This window comes from Anomalospiza imberbis, chromosome 1, assembly GCF_031753505.1.
Source record: "Anomalospiza imberbis isolate Cuckoo-Finch-1a 21T00152 chromosome 1, ASM3175350v1, whole genome shotgun sequence".
Lineage (NCBI taxonomy): Eukaryota > Metazoa > Chordata > Aves > Passeriformes > Viduidae > Anomalospiza > Anomalospiza imberbis.
The window spans coordinates 99,287,085-99,307,475 of record NC_089681.1 but is presented as its reverse complement, the minus strand read 5'-3'; the positions used below and the strand labels follow the sequence as shown (position 1 = coordinate 99,307,475).

The 20,391-nt window shown below is 37.3% G+C and overlaps 1 long non-coding RNA gene across 1 annotated transcript in view; it reads right to left on the bottom strand.

Moving 5' to 3' along the window:
* Positions 1 to 526: 526 nt before the first annotated feature.
* LOC137480737 (uncharacterized) overlaps positions 527 to 20,391 on the bottom strand; it is a 33,289-nt gene continuing 13,424 nt past the window's right edge. The window contains exons 2-3 of the long non-coding RNA XR_011003063.1: positions 5,165 to 5,220; positions 527 to 865 (exon numbers count right to left, since the gene is read on the bottom strand). This is a non-coding gene — a long non-coding RNA (uncharacterized lncRNA). The remainder of the gene's footprint in view (positions 866 to 5,164; positions 5,221 to 20,391) is intronic.

Sequence of the window (20,391 nt, the reverse complement as noted above, 5' to 3'; positions counted from 1 at the left end):
TTCATGGTGAGAACCATGTTTAAACAGTGTAATCAGGGCCTTCATTTTTTGTCAGCCAAAACTGTTTGTGTGTGCATGTGTGTGTGTGTGTTCTCTGCGTGTGCATATGCGCATGGGCGCATAGCCGTATTTGTCTGTATCTATAGAGATAAAAATGAAAAGGGAAAAAAAAAGAAAAAAAAAGCCCTTTCCTCTGTTGGATAGATATCAACATACATGCGTATAGCTAAGTTTTTTATCTAATTTATTCCACAATATTTAGATTGCATAGTACAGCTAATCGGCTATACATTTATGTACTTTTTATACATCACAGATTTTTTACAGACTTGTTTGCAGTTTGCAAAAAAAAAAGTCAAAAAAACACTAAATTTGTCACTAAAGTGTTCTGTAAAATATCAAGGCTTTCTGATCTAAATTATTTGCAGAAGTTTGTTGGGTTTTTTGTGTTTTCTTCCTGGGAAAAGGGAGGCATACCAAATGCTAGTAGGAAAACTATCAGGAAAAGAAAGATGCACAACTAATTTATCTTTATAACGTTAACAAAGTTCCTGGCTCTGCTTATTTGAAGCATGTGGCAGAATTTCTGTCCATTTTTCTAGAAGCAGAGCCAGCCTTTGGAGTAGCAGGAGTAGGGACACAGTCTGTGAGAGTTGTTGAGGATACCATTTAGTTCACTGGTCTTTGTACTTGGCCTTAAAAATTGGTGCCCCAGAACTCTTATTTATATCATCAGATGTCCCAGAATGGTTACTCATGTCAACAGGCTCTTTGATTTCAACTGGTCTCCTTACAAGATCAGTAAAACTACTTGCATGTGTAAAGTTGTGCCAGGGTGAATCACAGGTTCCTTCAGCTGTGGGCACTGTCAAGGGATGAAAAGGATTCTGAGTGAATGGCACCACAGCCTACACTGTTTAATCCAATTATTTGAATGGGGCTGTTTGCATCACAGTGGATCTCTGAACACAGTGGTGAGGGAAACAGGTCAGATGCCTCACATTGATAAAATTTATTCTCAGCAGTGATTAGTTAGACAGTATTGGAGACGTGAAATCCCCGAACCTTCCCCTAGACGACAATGGCAAAACTCCCATTGGCTGCTAGCAACGTACGTTTAGAAAAACTCATGGTTTTTCTGGCTAAAGGAGAAAGATCCTTTAAAAAATAATTCTGATCCTGAATTTGATAGCAGATTTAATGTGATGAATAGGGACTGGCCTGGAAAACATGAAACTAGCCTGAGACAACTTCCAAGTGAGGAAAGAAAAATAGGATTATAGATATTGTGAGCATGTTTCATGATCACTACACAAAAAACAGAAGAAAGTTTTCAAATCAAGAAGTAACTGTTCCAAGCCCTACTTTTTAGCTTACATTTGTGTGTCTATACTGGTCACAGATTTGAAAGATTTATCCCTGCAGTCTCTCAGTCATGGGGTTTTGATTTGTGGTCAGAGTTATTTAAAGTAGGGGGAAATAAAAAACTGTAAGATAAAGTAAAATAAGAAATTTGGATGTTAATCAAGACTGAATGATTCCAGCAAAATAGCCCATCCCTGATAATTTGATTTAATGAAATCTGCATGTACTTAAAATAGCATTAGAAATTGTTACCATATTTAAGCAGTTGTTCTAGGGCACACAGCCTTAAAAATTGCTTCTCCTTTCAGGTATGACTGTACCAAAAAAAAAGAAACGCTCTTAACTACTAACACATTCCTTTCCATATAGCCTATTTACTGTTTATATTGAAAATACGTTTTCAGTATATACTTAATCACAGAAATGTATTTGTTTAGTACCTCTGTAATCTTATTGCTTGAGAGCTGACCACATTTGGTTGTCTTTTCACATCTCCATGTCAGATGCTCACTGGTTACAAAGCCTAAGAAACTGGCATAAGTGCATGCTAAGATGTTTCTTTGGGAGGGCTGAATGTATTTGTATCCTTTAGATTTAGCAAAAGGAAATGCTTATAGATGCTTGTAATTATTATGCACTCATATGGTCTAGGGCCCAAAACTGTAGAATTGAATGAAATGGGAGTTTTGTCATTGACTTCAATAGAAACAGTTTCCTACCAAATCACTGCAAAGTAGGGTTCCAATATATATACCTCCTTTTTTTTTTCTATTTAGTTGAGAATTAAGCTGTCAAGTTCATTTAACAGTGACACCACAAGACCATATAGAGGCTAGAAGCAATATCTCTTAGGTAGAGAACTTCAGGCATCTGTAAAGTATATGTGCAAAATTAAAAATTGATGGACTATAGTTGCTCATGTGGAATTGTGCCTTACTCTGTAAGCAATGCCATTGATTTTCAGAGGGTCTCTTTTCCTAGAAAGTTACCAGTCAGCATCAATAAATTGAGAAAAATCTATTTCTGAAGTATAGGTAGATACAGTGGAAATTATTGAGTTCTTTAAGTTAAACCTCATGTCAATAGTGTACATCAGTATAAGAACCAGATGCTAATCCCTTTCCTTACACTGAAAAAAGCTTTACTCCCCCATATGCTCTCACTGCATTACATGTGGAGTAAAATGTTTTCAGCATGAGTAAATAAAATCATAATTTGATCTTCTGTGAACAACTAGAAGCAAGGTTTTCATGGGCCAAAACAAGCAGCACTTCTGGGTTTTATAGCTATTTATTTTTTGAGATATAATGAATCTGTTAATTCTCAATGGGTTTCTTTGTATTTAAATACTTTCAAAAACTTTCATTGGCAATGGGTTGAAGATATATATACACACATATTTAATCTATATGTATGTGTATATATATCTTCATAATAATATGTATATATAAAATATAATACAATTTAATATGGCATAACATATTATATAATATTATGTTATATTAAATTGAATTATATTATATACATACATATTTTATATAAGTCTACAGTATATATATATACACACAACTATATATATGTATATACATATATATAAATTATGAAAGCCAAGATATTATGAAGCCTATTTTGTTTTTATAATTTTGTGTTTTGTTGTTGATATTATTATTATTGTTATTATTATTATTTTGCATACTACATGCAGTGCTTTAACCAATGTCTGTTTGGCTAATGTAATTAAAGTTGTTAATTTATATGAGTACATTTCAACTATGTCAATGGTTTCTTAATATTTATTGTGTAGAAGGACTGGTATTTTTTTTTATTTACATTATGTTTAAAGAGGTAACAGTTTGATATGTTCTCATTTGTTTATATTAGAAGTTATTTATTTTCACGGCATTCCGTCTGGTATTTTGATATTTGGAAGGCATGCTACCTATACTTTGTACAGTTAGTGGGCAGTATTCAGCAGCTCCCAGTAGATTTTTAGGCCCTATATTAAATAAAAGACTTATTTGGGCTTTTTATTTTAGATTTTTCCTATTGGTTTGCCAAGACCACTCAGTGCACTTATTGCCAGACACTCTGCCTGCGTGACCAATTTATTCCTACTGTATTTACCCAGGACAGAGGACCAAAACCACCTCTGGTGTAAGTCCAGTGACTTCAGTGAAGTTATACCAGAGATGTATTTGGCTCACAGAGAAAATGCTTGTGCAAATCAATGCAAAGAAAAGGCAGAAAGAAAGAATCTTTGCATTTGGAACGGGATTTCAACATGTTAAAAATGTTTGGATCAGCTGTTACTTTATTTTACTTTGTTCTTTTTGTTATTTTGCTCTTTCTTATACAACAGCAGTAACAACACAAGTGAAATAAATAAAGGGAGTTTCACCAAGCCTTGTGTAATCGTTCCTTAATATGCATTCCTTGCTGGGAAATTCATGGGAACTTGGGAAATGATGCCTCTTCGGACTGAACAGTATTATATCTTTCTCTTCAATGTGAATATGTTAAATGGACATTTGAATTCATAGTTCAACAAGTAATGAAATTTTAGGTTGTTCACTTCTCCTTGTGAAACACATGGAGTACAAAAGCTAAAGCCAACTGCAACTTCCCTTTGCCTGCAGACTGTTAGGTCTTCAGCTACTATCACCATAATTCCCTTGAAAAAATCCAGACCTAGATGCTTACATAGATAAAAGATGAATTTTCATTACTGAGAAAAAGAAAATTGGAACGCTGTCAGTTCACATAGGTTAGTTTATAAATTGATAGGTAGTCAGATGAAATGATCAGAGGCCTGATTACAAGCATCTGATTGTCACCCTGATATCTTAAGATTTTCTAAAACCTTCTGAGTTTACATTCTTGTAGAAAACTTTCTCACACAACTTTCTGTAAAAAACCTATTGTTTTACATTCTTTCATAAAAGCAGAGAAATTTAATAAACTAGTAGTATGTCCAGTGTCGTTGGAGAGGTAGCACATTCACCCTGCAATCCACTGGCACCTTTTAAGAACTATATATGATTAAAATAAAAAAAAAATAATCTCTTCATCATAACCAAAAGTATAGTACATCGTTTTTCCTTGTGTCCTCTAGTGACATCTGATTACTGTTCCGAGTGAGAAATTATCTGAGTACCCTCTTATTTGAAAGCAGGGTGAATTTATGAAGGGTTTTCACCAATCATTGCATTCCTATGGTGATAAATGGGCTCCTGCTACATTCCAGTGGGGTGACAATTCTGAAGCTGATTTGATCTTTAAGCAGATTTTTTGTATGATGCTCAAGTATAGCCCATCACAGCTATGAACAGGCCTTTAAATAATTAGGCACTGAAAGCCATTCTACAAAGCCTGGAGAGCTGAAATGGTTTCCTCTTACTGAAAATATAATTTTTAAAAAAGCAATGCAATCAGTGCTAGAGAAAGCATTCGTTTCAGAGACTACTAAGACATGTTTGAATATATGCTTTCTTCCCTTCATTATGATCACTATTATACAATGGGACTCAGTGATCTTAAAGGTCTCTCCAGCTTAGATGATTCTATGATTATTATTGCAAGCAAAGACAATTTCAACTGGATTTGGAAGTTGCTGTAAGAGAATAAAACCGTAAGAGTTACTTGATTCCAACTGCTGGCGTATTAAGCTGGTACAACTGAAGCTTACACTTCAGGTGTAAAACAGAGAGCAATTGTTTCTTTTTCATGACACAGAGTGCAGTACTAGATAGTGCAATCCAGATGTTTTCCATTTTCTCCGGCCATTTTATTTCCTTTTTACTTTAGGAATGCTCTTGAGAACTGTTGCTATTGTACAAGCTTGTTGAAATGCTCCATCTGAAAAGAACAGTGGAGAACTAAGAGCTTTCTTTTCACAAGTAGAACAATATGCTAATACTGAAAAAAATCTATCCTAAACAAATGACACCAAGTTAATAACATACAAAGGCAGATAATACCAAATTATTCTGGTTAACAGATATGTGGATAGTTTCTGCTCAGTGAGGATTTCTTATCTTACAGCATCTTCACACTGCTGCTTGGGCTATTGAGTCACTGGGTTAGTTTCAGTGCACATCAAAATTCTTTCCATGCTTGTCAGTGGGCTAACAGAGTCAAAGTTTTGATAGTTCATGGCTAGATAGATATGGCTGGCCTCAGTGATTAATTTCTTAAGTTTTTCTGTCTCCTGGAAATACAAACACAGACTGATTTGAAGTACTGCGTAGGGTCAGGGTGACTGTCCTCCCTTATACTGCTGATAGAAGTATAGCACAGTGATCAAATCTGTGGCTTGCAAATACCTGCTGCCCAACTTCTATGACCTCTGGATGCTTCATGGTTTCAGAAGAGCTGTCTCACACAATGTCACCATATGATCTCATCTCTTCTGTCTACTATTGTTTCTCATCAGCTTTGCTAAAATTGAATTCACTGAGAAAATAGTGCAGAAAGTCACTGTCTGCTAGAGAATCCCAAATACTCTCTGCAGGACAGAGTTAAGTGAACAATGAGGTTTCCTTTTTCCCCTCCAATAGCCAGCAATTCTGAGCACCAAAAGTGAAAGAGTTGGGAGAAAGGTCCACATGACTAGACAGTATCTATGTATCTTCATCCTATGAAGACTGTGAGAGGGAATGGGTTTATTTTTCTCTTTTAACAGTGGACACAGGGACAAATTAAATCCTTTCTTGTAAGACCTACAGTACAGTGTTCAACTCTCGGGGCTTCAGCACAAGAAAGACAAGGACCTGCTGGAGTAAGTCTGGTGGACAGCCACAAAGATGATCACAGAGATGGAACACCTTTCCTATAAAGACAGGCTGAAAGAGCTGGAGTTTTTTCAACCTGGAGAAAAGAAAGCTCCTGCAAGACCTCAGAGCAGTCTTCCAGTACATAAAGGAGGCTACAAGAGAGCTGGAAAGGACTTTTTACAAGAGCCTGTAATGACAAGACAAGGGGCAATGGCTTCAAAATAAACAGGGTAGATTTAGATCAGATGACAGAAATAAATGCTTCACTGTGAGACACTGGCACAGGATTCCCAGAAAAGCTGTGGATGCTCCATCCCTGGAAGTGTTCAAGGCAAGGCTGGATAAGGCTCTGAGCAACCTGGTCTACTGAAAGGTGTTCCTGCTCATGGTAGGGAACTAGATGATCTTTAAGGTCTCTTCAAACCCAGGCCATTCTACAATTCTATGAATTATTTAATATATCTGACTCATACAGTTTCTATTACATGACAAAATTACTGTTTCTGAGAAGATAGAAATATATATCAACAGAGTTATGGCTTCCAGAATGTCATATAACAGCAGACAAAACCAACATAGCAGCTTTATTCAAACAAAAGCATTCAGAGGAAAGTTGTCAAGAGATACTACCAGAGATGCCTAGAGGGGCTCTTGAGCAGACTGCTCCTCCACAACTTAGACATACAGAATGCCTCTTATGGCTGAATTAGGATGCAGCTGGCTTGATCTTAATGAAGGCAAATGGGTGTTACAGACCTGGGTGGCTTAACTGAAAGCAAAATGAAGTCCTATTTTGCAAGAAAGATCACTGAGTATAAAAGAGCAGATAGTAAGGTGGTAGAAAACACATGCACTTTACTGAACTACATATGAGAATGATCAGAGTTGGAATACTTTTGGAAAATGTGAAGATAACTGAAATCAGGCTAGAGGTAAAAAAAAAAAATCCAGTTACAGTTATGCAATTTCACTGAGTCTTTCTACTGAAGGAGCCCATTCAAAAGTCAAAATCTTAGTTCTCAGCTGAGCTGTGTATCTTCTTCACTGACATGGAGTCATGCCAGTCCCAGAAATGGCACAATTCAGGAAGAAGACACAGCACCACTTTCAGACATCAGACACTCATCGCTTTTCTCACCAGGAGAGTACACAGAGGCCAGAAATCTACCTGAGTCTGGACAGACAGATTGGTTAACAAGTGACATATCACACTATTACCTTTATTTTTTTTTTTTAATTTCTAGCAGATGACACAACCCTCAGAAGCAATTCAGGCCCTTCTTAGCAATGGCAAACTATCTTAGTGTGAATCAGGTTCAAATTTGGCATGCTTTCAGATGCATACCTTTCCATGCAAATCCTACTCCTTTCTCACGCTTTCAGTGGGCAGCCTGGTTATTTGTACACAGTTGTGGCGAAATTGTCTCCAGGTTTAGGCCTCAGGCTTTGCTCCTCCATTCCTATTTCTATAGCCTAAGAAAGTAACCTCAGGCATAGGAGCTTTATGCTACCCCCACATGTCTGGACAGGAAGAAGAGAGATCAGATAAATAAATTAATTATGTCAATAAATAAGAGACATTCTCTACAAATAGAAACTCCAAGTCCAAACAGGAGCAGCCCAGTACTAGACCTGCCCTGCTAGTGACCCACCCAGGTACTGAGAGGTTCTGTAGCATCCAAGGAAAAGTAGAGGGTCTGCGGAGAGAGAAAATGCAGCAACAGGGGAGTGTTTTCAACTACTCCCATGCAGTAACAATCACATCAGGTCATGATGCAGAGATTGATTTTTTTGCTGCCAGAAATGGCTTCTTCAGGGAGCATCTAGACAAGAAGAAAAGCATAACCCAACTCAATAATCTATTATCACAATATTGTTCTGAAATAGGAAGAAGATAAGGTGTACTTGTCCATCTTTCCACCTTCCTCTGCTACAGCAGAAAAAAAAATCTCAAAATCTTATGAAGACTTCAAGAGGCTAAAAAGGATGGCTGAATATTTCAAAGCAGCTTCCAGATTATCTAGGGATACTGTAGTAGAGTCACAGTACTGAAAAACAGCCCAAAATTCAGTATAATGGGGCAGTAGAAAAAGTGTTTGAGGAAAAACTAAAAAGAACAGAAATATAAGTAAATAAATCTAAAAACATATTAGAAAACATAAAATTGGAAAAGAATGAGAAAAGCCTGCAAAATCCATAACATCTAAGAATGAGCTAAAAGATCAAATTAGATAAATGACAATAATGGTCAATGTGTGCTATGTGGAAAACCTGTTTCATTTGTATGAAGGAATCAACAAGTTAATGGAAACACCTCCACACACTGATACAGTCAGCTTGGATTTTCCAGGAGGAATTTACAAAGATACCCCACTAACTCTTCCTAAAGAAACCAACCCATAATGGAATAAAGAGGACAGCACACAAGTAATAGTTTAAATTAAAAGAGATGAAAGAAAAGGGGAAATGTTATTAGTGTCTGGCTCCACATTAGGGACTGCACTGTGAGCATGAAAATCTGAAAAATGGGATGAAAAAAAGACTGGTGGCATGGAGCTGTTGAAAAACTTGACTAAATAATGAAAGAGCAGCTGAATATTAGAAATCATAGAATTATGGAATGGTTCATGTTGGAAGGGACCTTTAAAAATCATCTAATTCCTATCCCTCTGCCATAGGCAAGAATGCCATTCACTAGACCTGGTTATTCAAAGCCCCATCCAAGCTGGCCTTGAACACTTGCACAGAACTGTGCTACATGCATAGAAATGAACTGTCCCTCAGGAGAAAGAGTTGAGCATTATAATGACTAGTGTGAACTAAATGTGTGTCACCAGTAAGAAAAGCAAGCTGAACATTTTGTTCAACTGTTGGTACAGTGGAAAATGGAAAATGCAGACATGGTTTTGGGTATTGAAAGAGAATGGCAGACTTTAGGGTAAAACAGAAATTCTCATTTGGTATGTGTCAGAGACTGAAATGAATAATTTCTCTCTAGACATCTTGGGATTCTTGGTGTGTATGGTAGAGGGTGGGTCAGGCTTTGCTTTGGTGAGGTAGTGCCCTGTCCTCCATACCCCCTGGCCCCACAGTGTCTGTCAATCATGCACACTGGAGGCAGACTCAGTTTTGCCTAACCCAGTCCCTGAGCGCCGAGAGACCATAAATGCCACCTGGGAAGAAGGCCCAGGATGCATCAAGGCTATAAGAAGCCAGACCATGAGGCAAGCTTGTTGTTCCTTAACCCTACCTTCATCTTGGAGTTTTCTATCCATTACATTGCTAGAACCCAAGAGTTGGTGGCTATATGTCTGTCTTGCTATCTTTCCTGTCTTTCTGATTTTTTCCCTTTCTTCTTATTTAACTCTTTTTTCACAGAATGTAACATCAAATGGCTTTAAAGGTTTTTATGTTGAATGGGCTAAGTCTATAAGTCTATGCTGTGATGTGTTTTATGTTGTACTAAATAATTTGCCAACATTCCTTGATTTTCCATAGTTTGCCAGTAAACTTTGTGCGATTTTTACCTCTTGAGAATATCTAGTCAGTATTTCTCTTTTGTGTTTACCCAGAGCAAAAGAACCTAGGTTTTACCCCTGGATTTAAGTGACTGGGGTTTAAAAATAGGTCAAGAGAGCAAATAGGCATCTCTTTTGCTCTCTCTGAGTGCAACTTACTCAAACATGCAAGTTTTTTAGAGGGACAGAGAGAGGGAAGAAAAATAAGACATAAATTTTAGGTCATCATGTTTCTGACTTGAAAAGCTAATTGCTGATTCGCAGTTAGGTACGTCACTTTTACCTCAGTAAAATACCATATTTTTTTCTGGTAGAATAACATGGTGGATCAGGTTATGAGAAAAAACATTGATCCTCTGTGGACAGAGAGAATTCACTCTATATAACAAGGCAAGAATACATTTATGCTGCAGCAAAGCAGACAGTTTGGTTATCCTTCTGATACAGCCAACTGCTTGGTGGTTTTGGGTTGTGGGGTTTTTTTTTGTTTGTTTGTTTGTTTTTGTCTTGTTTTGTTTTGGTTGGTTGGCTTGCTTTTTGTTTTGCTTTCTGTTTGTTTGAGTTTCTTGGTTTTGTTTGGTTTGGTTTGGTTTTGTTAGTTGTTGCTGTGTTTGCTGTTGTTGTTTTTGGTTGACTGTGTTTTGGTTTTGTTTTTAAATATATATATTTTAATATCCCTTCCTGTTAAACCACAAAACTGTATTATCCTCATTTTTGAGCAGCTACAGCCTGTGATTGTTGTCTCTGAACTTTCTTCAAAGGCCAGTCATACTTCCTCCAAGCTCAAGTCCTCCTAGCTGTTCCAAGGAATCCCTGTGGAAACAGACCCATGGGCATATGAGCCTGTGAATGGCCAGGTTTGCTTTGCTGCATTCATGTAACAGCAGCAGAGATCATGCTGTTTACATTCTTATTCCAGGCCTACACTTTCTAAGAAGAAAAGTGAGGGGGGAAGCAAGGCAAACTAAAATAAAGATGAGGCTAAAACCAAAACTAGTCTTCACAGCATTTTCACATAAACAAAATTGTTTGACAAGATTCTTTTTTTAATAAGAAAAAGGAGGGAACAAGGATTGAAAAGAAGAAGTGGTTGTAACTTCAAAGATAGGAACACATCAGTGGGTAATAAATATTTATAAAGTAAGACATGCATCAGCCTGCCACATAGGCTTTCTACAAAATGATATATGGATAAGTAAAGTGTGATAAAGAAATGCAGAGTAAAGTAACAGAGACCCTAAATTTAGACATGTGTACATTTTCCCAAATGTTGCATTTTCAAGTATATTTTAAAAAAGGCAAGGAGTAAAGGGAAAGATGGTGGTTTGGTTTGGTTTGGTTTGGTTTGGTTTTGTTTTCCAAACAAAACACAACTATTTCATGTCTTCATTTTTTTCTTTGTTTCTTCCATTTTTTAAAATTTCCCCTTACTTCCAGCCTTTGTTCCTTTGTGTTATAACACGTTGTTATGTTCAACATGACAAAAGTTGTACTTTTAATGCTAAATTGGTTGATACATTTTATAAAAGAAAATGAAAGACAGACCTTTGACTGCAAGGGGATGTGGAAGTTTGCTTGGTGCCATAATGTGCTACATCCATAATTTTCAGTTAACCCCTTTCTCTGCCAGCTCCTGTCTGTACACCCTTAGCAGCACATTCCCTGACAAAGCAGCTGAACACACCACCACTTCTGCCAAACTGAAAGGTACTGTTTTAATTTTCTTAGATTCTCCTCTGAGATCAAATTAAGGCTTTTCTGATACATTTAGCAGAATGGTGGCCAGATCTCTGTGCTAAAAGTTCTATGTGTCAAACCTGGCACCCAAAAAATGACCTTGAATAGATCCTTACTTGTTTCTGATAGGAAAAAGGACATTCTAGTGTTATTAATAATTGCAATTCCTGCCATTCAAACATAATGTCTGAGCTGCTTTTTTTTTTTTTTCTGAAGTGTATATTTACCTTGCATTATATGATCCTTTAGACCTGTAACATTCTTATGCAATGCAAAAGGTCTGGCAGTATTACCAGGGCATGATTTGAAGAAGACAGGGTGGTGCAAGCAAACAGAGGCTTTAAAATAAAAAATGGCCTTCAGTGGTTGCAGAATATGAAGATGGTGTGTCAATAACTCGAATCATAACACCCTCTGCATTCTGGGATAAGTATTAGGAAAGTATTAGGAAAGATAACTTTTTAACTTTTAAAATGAGTACTTTTGCAACAGAAACAGCTGTCAGACAAATATAGAACCCTGAAATGTCATTTTTATGGTCTTTTTTTTTTCAAAGTAATACTACAATTTAAAGTACAGCAGAACAAAATTACAGTTTTAAAGAGAAAAAGAACACATTTGATTTTAAAGACTAGGCATAGGAGAAGTGAGTCAGACCTGATCTTAGCGACACCAGAAGAGATTTGGAGTTACTGCATTCTGATAACTTCCGATGCAGTCCAGTATGACTGAAATTGAGATCCAACAAACTCTGGAATAAACAAGGGCAGAAATATCCTTCATTATGGAACACTTGAACACAGTCAAAGAAAAAAAGGATATTAAAAAGGCACATAAATTAAAAAGTTACATAAAGCAAAAAGGTACATAAGCACAACACACAGCTCCTTGAAAAGCTGATGTCTGACTCAAACTCAGGTACTTTCAGCCAATGTGAAGAAAGGCACAGCAACTCGGTTCTATCTGTTGAATAAATTCCCTAATTTGGAATTACTGCAAGGATGTTCAGGGTATTTTTGAAGAAAACTCTGAGGTGGAAGGAGCATGTAAAGCTACTTATAATGCTGATCCTGGCAGTGCTAGTATGTACTTTATCGAGCAAGAGAGTGAATAGGCAGGAAGTCAGAGAAGTATTCTAAGATACAGCAAGCAGAACAAGATAGATTTTTGAAGTTCTGATCTGGAAGTAAAGCTGCATATAAACTTATTTATTTGTTTAGATATGATCCTATTCCTTGTCTTGAAAACTAGATGGATATGGTGCTTCCATCAGAGGATGTCTTTAATCTACTAAGGTACTTGTTGAAAAATAAAGGATTTCTTGCTTTAGTGATTCATGCAAATGGGTAAAGACACAAAACCAAAGCATAGGTTGCCACTGAAAAATAGAAAACATACTCTTAGGTAGAAACATTCTGTTTAGAAACATTTTTCAACAGCATACTTGACCAAGCTGAAATATAATATATAAATCATAAAAATGATGATTCAGTAAAATAGTTATATAGAATAACAAGTTCACCTAATCATAATCCTTTAAGATTAGGAGTATTTGGAAAAACTTGTTTTGGAATGCTTTTGTGTGATTTGGCATATAAAGGACAAATGGTAGAGACTGCAGCCACAAACAAAGGCATTTGCTTTGATCCATGTGTGTTTCTCATCCATTCCGAAAATGAAAAGCAAGGAAGCAGAGCCCACTTTAATTTGCCTGCGTTGCTTTAGCTTCCAGTATCACACGCCCTGTTATAATTGGGCAAAAGGTCTTTCTGTAGTGGGCAGGAATTGCTTCTTTCTATTGGAGTTTTAATTAGTGCCGCAATTCATGAGAGGGTAAGTTCTTCAGCTTTCCAATAATCATATACTGCTTGTACCTGTATCTCTAAATATGTTTTAGTCAGTCTCCATAAAAATACAGATCATCCTTTGTCATCAAATTTTGTAAGAACTGTTCCTTGCAGAAAAGTTAATATTTTCCCTTATCAAAACTTCAAGAAATCACTAGTCTAATAGGACTAGAATTATGATAGAGATGCCTGGTATTTGCAGTTCTATACTCACTATATTCTGCTCGTCTCAGCTATATGACTTGTTACTCACTTTTTGACCTAAATTATTATGCAATCTTACTTCATGCTATTTAAAAATTACCTCATTTCACCTTGAATACCACAAAGTAATGACAGCTGAAGCAATTTCTATGGTTTGTACTTAGTTCTTGAAATCTATTCAGGTAACAGACCATACCAATGCAAGGGTGTTATTATCTGACAAATCGCTGTGTGCTCGGATAAAGTTTTAAGTCTGAATACCTAATTGGGACTTCTGAAACCATCACAATTTTCAAGGGATAAGTAGTGGCTGAACAACATAATTAATACAAAAATATTATTTCAGTCTTGTCTAACATAGGGATTTATGGGTTTTTTTTAACCAGAAATGTAAAGATATTATTTCATATCCTCTAATAGAGAGATTGCAGAGAAACTGGTGAAAAAAAATATGTTTAATAGTGTGGTACCACAATTACACAATAGAATTCAGTCATGTAGGTTGTGAAAACAGTCAAGATACACAGTTAAGAGGTGTCTCAACCCCAGAGATAGTGGGATGAATCCTGCTGTCCTTGCCAAGTCTTTTTCCTTAGAATTTCTATTGAGCTAGGTACACTTTTCTCTTTGCCCCTGCTTCAGTGGGACAGGATTGTTCCTAAGCTGTTTTGCCATGTTTAGCAGCTACAGGTTTCCTACACATGGTGCTCAGGGCAAAGACAAAGCCAGTCATGGGTATAGAGGCAGCATGAGTTCCTTGGCATGTTGATGCAGCAAGCCAATCAATTCTAGTGATGGCAATGCAGGGCATGCTCCCTTCGTCTGGAATAAATCAGTGCTGAAAAAAAAAATGATAGCATGGATCGACGATTGGTATTTTGAAGCCCAAGTGGCTTGTGGAGGCAGAAGTCAACACCAATGGGCTAACAGAGATTGGGCTCTTCTGAACACACAGGAGGGTTTCCTTGGCACTGGATGGAAAGTCTGGGAAGGGGAGAGAAGTCACATATGCTGCTGAACCCTTAGGAAACTGGCCATCATTATGTTAGAGGACAACAAGATTGATGGCCTTGGAGAATGGCTACTTGAGGACCTCGATGTGATTTGAATCATAATTTAAAAGTTCAGTGGGGTAGCAGTGACCTACCAGGTCTCTGTGGAGATAGGTACAGAAATGCTTTGTGATGGCATAAGCCTCTATAGGGCAATATTAAAGCACTGCTGGCAAAAGCAAAACGAGTACCTACTCCTGGAGCCACACAAACTTTGATGGCTAAATTTCAGTGGCTGTCCAGAAAGCCCATACAGTGGCCAGTGTGAAGCTTCTAGCCACATTGAGTAGAAAAGGGCAACAGCTCAGCAGGGCTTCACAAAACAGACTCCTCCTGGTTGTTTAATTTTGCCATGGATATGATCAAAACTTCAAAGCATAAAACATTCTGTTAGAATAATCTCTGTCTTGGTTAATCAGTGGCTAGAAAGTAATTTAGGACATCTAAAGCATAGGAACTAGGTATTCTACAGCCCTTTCCTAAAAGGACTGGAATTTTCTCTGAGGCCTCTAGCAAATACACAAAATGTGGCCATTTTGCCACAGGTTTCACTTACTTCAACTTATTCAGTACTTATTGAATCCAGAATATGACAGCAAAGTGTCTGAGAGATCTCCAACCAAATAATTTATGACATGACTACACACAATCAGGGGAAAGCTTCTGTCATATTTATTTAAAAAAAAAAATGTCAAAGAGAAGCTCCAGTATTTTCCAGCCATACTACCTTTCATTATTATTTTGTAGCTCCACACAAGCAAAGTTTCACTGCATCTGGCAAATGTCTGTGGGGGCAGGATGACTCAGTCACTTAAGTATGTAGCATGATTTCCCCTATTTCTGCATTACAGCAACACCCCAGTTTGTAACTCAGAGCAAGTCACAGGCTCTCTTTCAAAGGGTATTTAATGTGAGGTTCCCACTGTTTGCTAAGAAAGATTCCATGGCACTTTTCACAAAAGTAGGGCTATTAACCTCTTTGACCCAACCATATTCCAATATGCATTAAGCACCATGGGAGGAAGAACTAGTTTAGCACTGACTGAGAAGGAAGACTTCCACCCACTGAACTAGGAACATCATGCTTAGCAGCAGCATGAGTAGATATGTACATAGACATATGTGTGTTTTTAGTATATATGTACTAAAAACATAGACAGAGTATGTTAAACAGAAACCAAGGATTAATCTGGTGTGATAGCTCTAATTCACTGTGTCTTAAATGAATCTGTTACATCATTCAGAGGCAAAACTGACAAGATGTTACACGATCATATATCTTATAACACATCAGGTGTGTTATAAGGCAAAGACAGAATTTTCTCTGATGAAGTTTCAGCATCCAGGGAGAAATCCCTAATCTATGACTAATCCCTAATCTATAGCCTTAAACTGGTTGTATTACACCAGTAAAAAAATGCAGCAGAGGAATGAGGCCCACATTATTACTCTCATCCCACTGTTTCCTCTCTACATTATGGCTGCTAAGAACAACTTTCCTACTTGATATGTTTTTCTTTCTGTCAGCTGCCACCTTAAATTAGCCTTTCTTATGTCATTTGGTAGTAAGGATCTTTGGGTTCATGTCAGGAGATGCATTTAACATACTTCTGATACTCCAGCATAAGCAGCTGTGACATGTGGGCAACTCTGAACATCCACAACCATCACCACCAATTACCCCCTTTACTAATCTGACCTTGCAGTGGATACCCAGGGAGAATTTCACTGTCAGTCTAACATTTCACAGCTTCCTACGTTTCATGAATATATATGTGCCGTGTTTCACATTTCACTTGCTTGCTGCCCTCCCAAGCACCAGCTTCTTAATATTAGCTGCTTTGGTACTAAGATATAAATCACTTTTTTATGGCTGCTGCACCATTTTTCTGCTATCAGCTGCCATATTGCATTAGGCTACATTATACATGATGAAGAACGACAGAGAGGTGGAGCATGATGTATGCAGCCTAACAAATTTATTATGCTGTTCAGCTGATAGGCCTATTCATCTTTCAACACTGAGAGAACAGTAAGTCCTGCTAACTCAAACTAACAGCACTCTGGGAAAATGTTAAGAATGTACATTATATACCAAACAGTAAACTCTGATACTGTGTATTCAGCTTGGATAATCTACTTCTTGATAATGAAGCTGATATATTTTAGGCATCTGTTACCCTTAAGGCGCTTTTATAGAAAGGCATTTATAATTCCATTCCAAAGCACAACAAAAAACTGTATTGAACAATGAAACTGTTTAGCTTGTGGTTATGTTTATACAGCTCAAACACACTCAGGACTGCAGGCTGTGGGGTGACAGAGATACCACATCTCAGCTGAAATAACTTATGTCTTCCTACCTCAAAATGAACATTCCCTGGACTCATATTTTGGAAGAACGTTAAGTATCAGCCTAGAACAATGCAGGAAGACCCTAGGGTGTCAGAATTGCTGCTCCCTCTTGCTTGAGAAGTCAAGAGTCATTCCTGTGTTTGAAGCATCCCATGTCATGTTTATCATTTCATGCCACTGGGCTTCTTTGACACCAGCAAATATTTTTAAAATGGGCTGTAAAACCTGGCAAATGTGAAAACCTGTTTGAAAGCTCTGACCTCAAACCCATCAGGAGTTCTTGCAGCTATTTTTATTGATTTCTGAAAATGAAATTTGCGAGCAGAATTCTTCCAACAGAAGTAACGGTCATTTCTATAAGAGAAAAACTAAGTAATTAAAATACGTAAATTTGGAGGTATAGTATAGATTATTTACGTTATAATAGTACAGACTGTAGAGGATTTCATAGGTGGAACAAAGTATTAAGAAGCTCTTAAAAGAAATACTGTTCTTCCTTTCCCATGCAAAGCCCCCTGCAGCTTCTGCAGTTATGGGGAGTTCCTTAAATCATAGCATTGAGACTCCGTATTAAGGAATACACAAATTCAAATCTTTACAATTCTAACTTTTCCCTAATTATCTTTACAGCAACATTCATAGTGTGGGGAATACAGTAAACCATGTGGTAATGTTAATTATGTGCAAATAGCAACTGTAAAGGTTTTAATAGTGACCTCTGCAACTAGAAACCTTATTGATCATTTCTATATGTATAATCACATAATGCTGACTTAAACACCAAAATCCTAGCCTGGCTTGCACCGAAGTCTATGTAAAACCTGGACTGGACTCCTGAGTAAAAAAAATCTTGTTTGGGTGATCCTCAAAAATGTCAAATATTTCCCCCTTTCCCTCAATAAACTGAAATATCACAAGTTCAACAATGATTCTGAATTATTTTATAGAAATATGAAAAAGTCTGATTGAATAAAAAATTCATACAAAGCAATCCATGCTGATTTGAATCTAAAGCATTTGCAAAACAATGATTGGAAAAAGATTTTGGCAGGCGTGAGGTGAGGGTCTGTAATAACGTAGAGTCCCCAGGCCGGTGCAAAGGAGATGTGAGTAACCCTGCTGCTCTCTCTTGCCTGAGAAGTCAAGCCTCATTCCATATCGGTAACAGTCAGGTCTTGTATTTTCTATCAGGATATCAGCACTATTGCATGATGTCCTCATATCTTGTGTGTTCTGAGACCTATATACAACAGTCTTTTGCTAGTTCAGATAGGTCTGGTTTTTGTTTGGTGGTAGATTTCTTGTAGTGGTTTTTTTTTTGTGTTGTTTTGTTTGGGCTTTTTGGGGAGTTTTTTTCCGGTTAATTGGTAAGCTAGTTTGGGGTTTTTTTTTAATAGTTTGTAGACTTGGGAAGCTGGTGAGATCTGTTTGAAAATTCACAGTGCACCAAACCACAGATTTTGTGTTTTTCATCTCTGTTACCCAGCGGCACAGATAGCCAAGATTTTCTTAAAAATCATGACATTTTTCGGTGAGCCACCAATCATTTGTACACAGAGCTGAATAAGCAAGGCTCAATACTATGTTACAACATTTAGGTAATATCTCAAAAGGGCTTTCTTCTGGCACATGAGAGTTAATGTTCCTGAAAGTTTAGATTTTTTGCTAAGACTCAAAAGCGCATTAGACACCACTGTGTCTGGTCAGCTTTGCTGGCTGCAGTAAACAGTAAATGAGAGCACATTTTTTGTTGTCTTCATCTTTAAAATTAAGTTCATGTGAGCTTCACTGTGTACCAGCATACATGCTCAGCAAATATGCAGTTAGAGTTTGCTACTATATAGAGGTGTTATCACTCACTCCTTCAGTGCAACCATACGAGACATTTTGTTTTGAAGAGGTTAATCTCTGAACCATATGAAGTGTTTTGAGTGGTAATGGTCTCTGTTGAGTTCTGTATTGCATTGAGATAGCCCAGTTTATGCATCTGTTTATTTGAACTCAGATTAGCTAATGCAGTTGTTTATTTTTCCTTAACTAGGGCACTAAAACCTTTATTCTATATAGTTTTAATCATCAGTTCCTAAGAAATACTTTTTTTTTTCCTGGATAAGAACTTGGAAAAAGTTCTTCACTTTCAATGGGAAGAGTGAGATGATTTTATCCACGTTTGGGTCTTATTGTTTTAAAAATGGAAGAGAAATTACAAAATCTTGAGACCATTACATATGTGCAAAATTATTTCTTTATTTGATTTTTTAAACTTAGTGAAATGCATTAATTTATTGAAATTTTGTTTGGATAAAACTTTTCCTTGACACTATAGTCTATATATTTTAATTTGCTTTAGTGCCTGGATGCTTTGTATAAAGCCAAATCCAAGAAGTACATTCTCCAGCTATACCTAAGAAGATTGATAGTTAACCACTTTTTAACCTTTCCAGTTCTACGTGAGGAAGCATCACTGGTCTCAAAAACTTGCTCTAATTTCCTTACAAGGAGCAATCTTTATTACAGCAGAATTAAACTTTTTGGTCAAAGGAAACATTTTGAAATGTCAAGCGGAATCCTATTGATGTTTTCAAACAGAAAGTTTCCAGTTCTCATTTTGTATTAAGGGTTTCTTTTGAAATTTACCTATATTTGTCTTTAATCAATGTTAAAAAGCCTACTTGAAATGTCTTCTGACCTGAAATGACACTTCTTTCAAATTTGTGTGTTGGTATTTGGCAGTAAAAATGACAAATTTTAATTCTGGGTAGACCAAAAGAATTTTTTAATTGTTGTTGATTTTTTTGTTTGGCCAGCATAAAAATACAAATAAATAAATCCTTTATACAACTCTAGTCTTCAGATACAACTCGATCAGCAAAATTGTCCTTTTATTTTTACCCATGTAAACAACAAGTAATCGTATTTGTTTTCACAGGGTTACTTCATACTTATGCAAGACAAAAACGAGCAAGATTTCCTGTCAAAATAGAAAAAAAAAAAGGTTAAAAAAGGGAAGGAGAAGGAAAACAAACCAGTGAAATAGAGCCACATCTCTCCTGTGTGTTGCTCGACTCCAGCTGAAACAAAACTGACTTGAGACTTTGCAGAAGCATAGTTTGGAAGTGAGAAGAACAAATTGAATCCTGCAGCAGTAGAGCAACTCCCCCAGACACCGCACTGGGAGAAATCAGGGGAGTTTCAAGGGGCTGTGGGTGGAAAAGAGGATTATGAAGAGCCAGCGGGACTTGGCCGACCTTTGCTAACTTCCTGACCCCCACTTTCCCCCCCCGGGAGCTGGGCTCTGGTCGTGGGAACAACACCTGCCTTCCCCAGCCCCATCTCCACAGGGGCTCCTGCTGCCCCATGGGCGCCTGGGGCCAGGAGTGACCACAGCAAGGGGAAAGCCTCCTGTGCTTCATCAACCCTGTTTCGGGGCCACAGGGAGGGGGTAGCAGTGTCATGAAAAACTTCTGAGGGATGGTGAGCAATGTGGCTCATTGCTGAAGATTTTTTGACACTCCGCTGAGGAAAGCGCCCAGCCCCACCT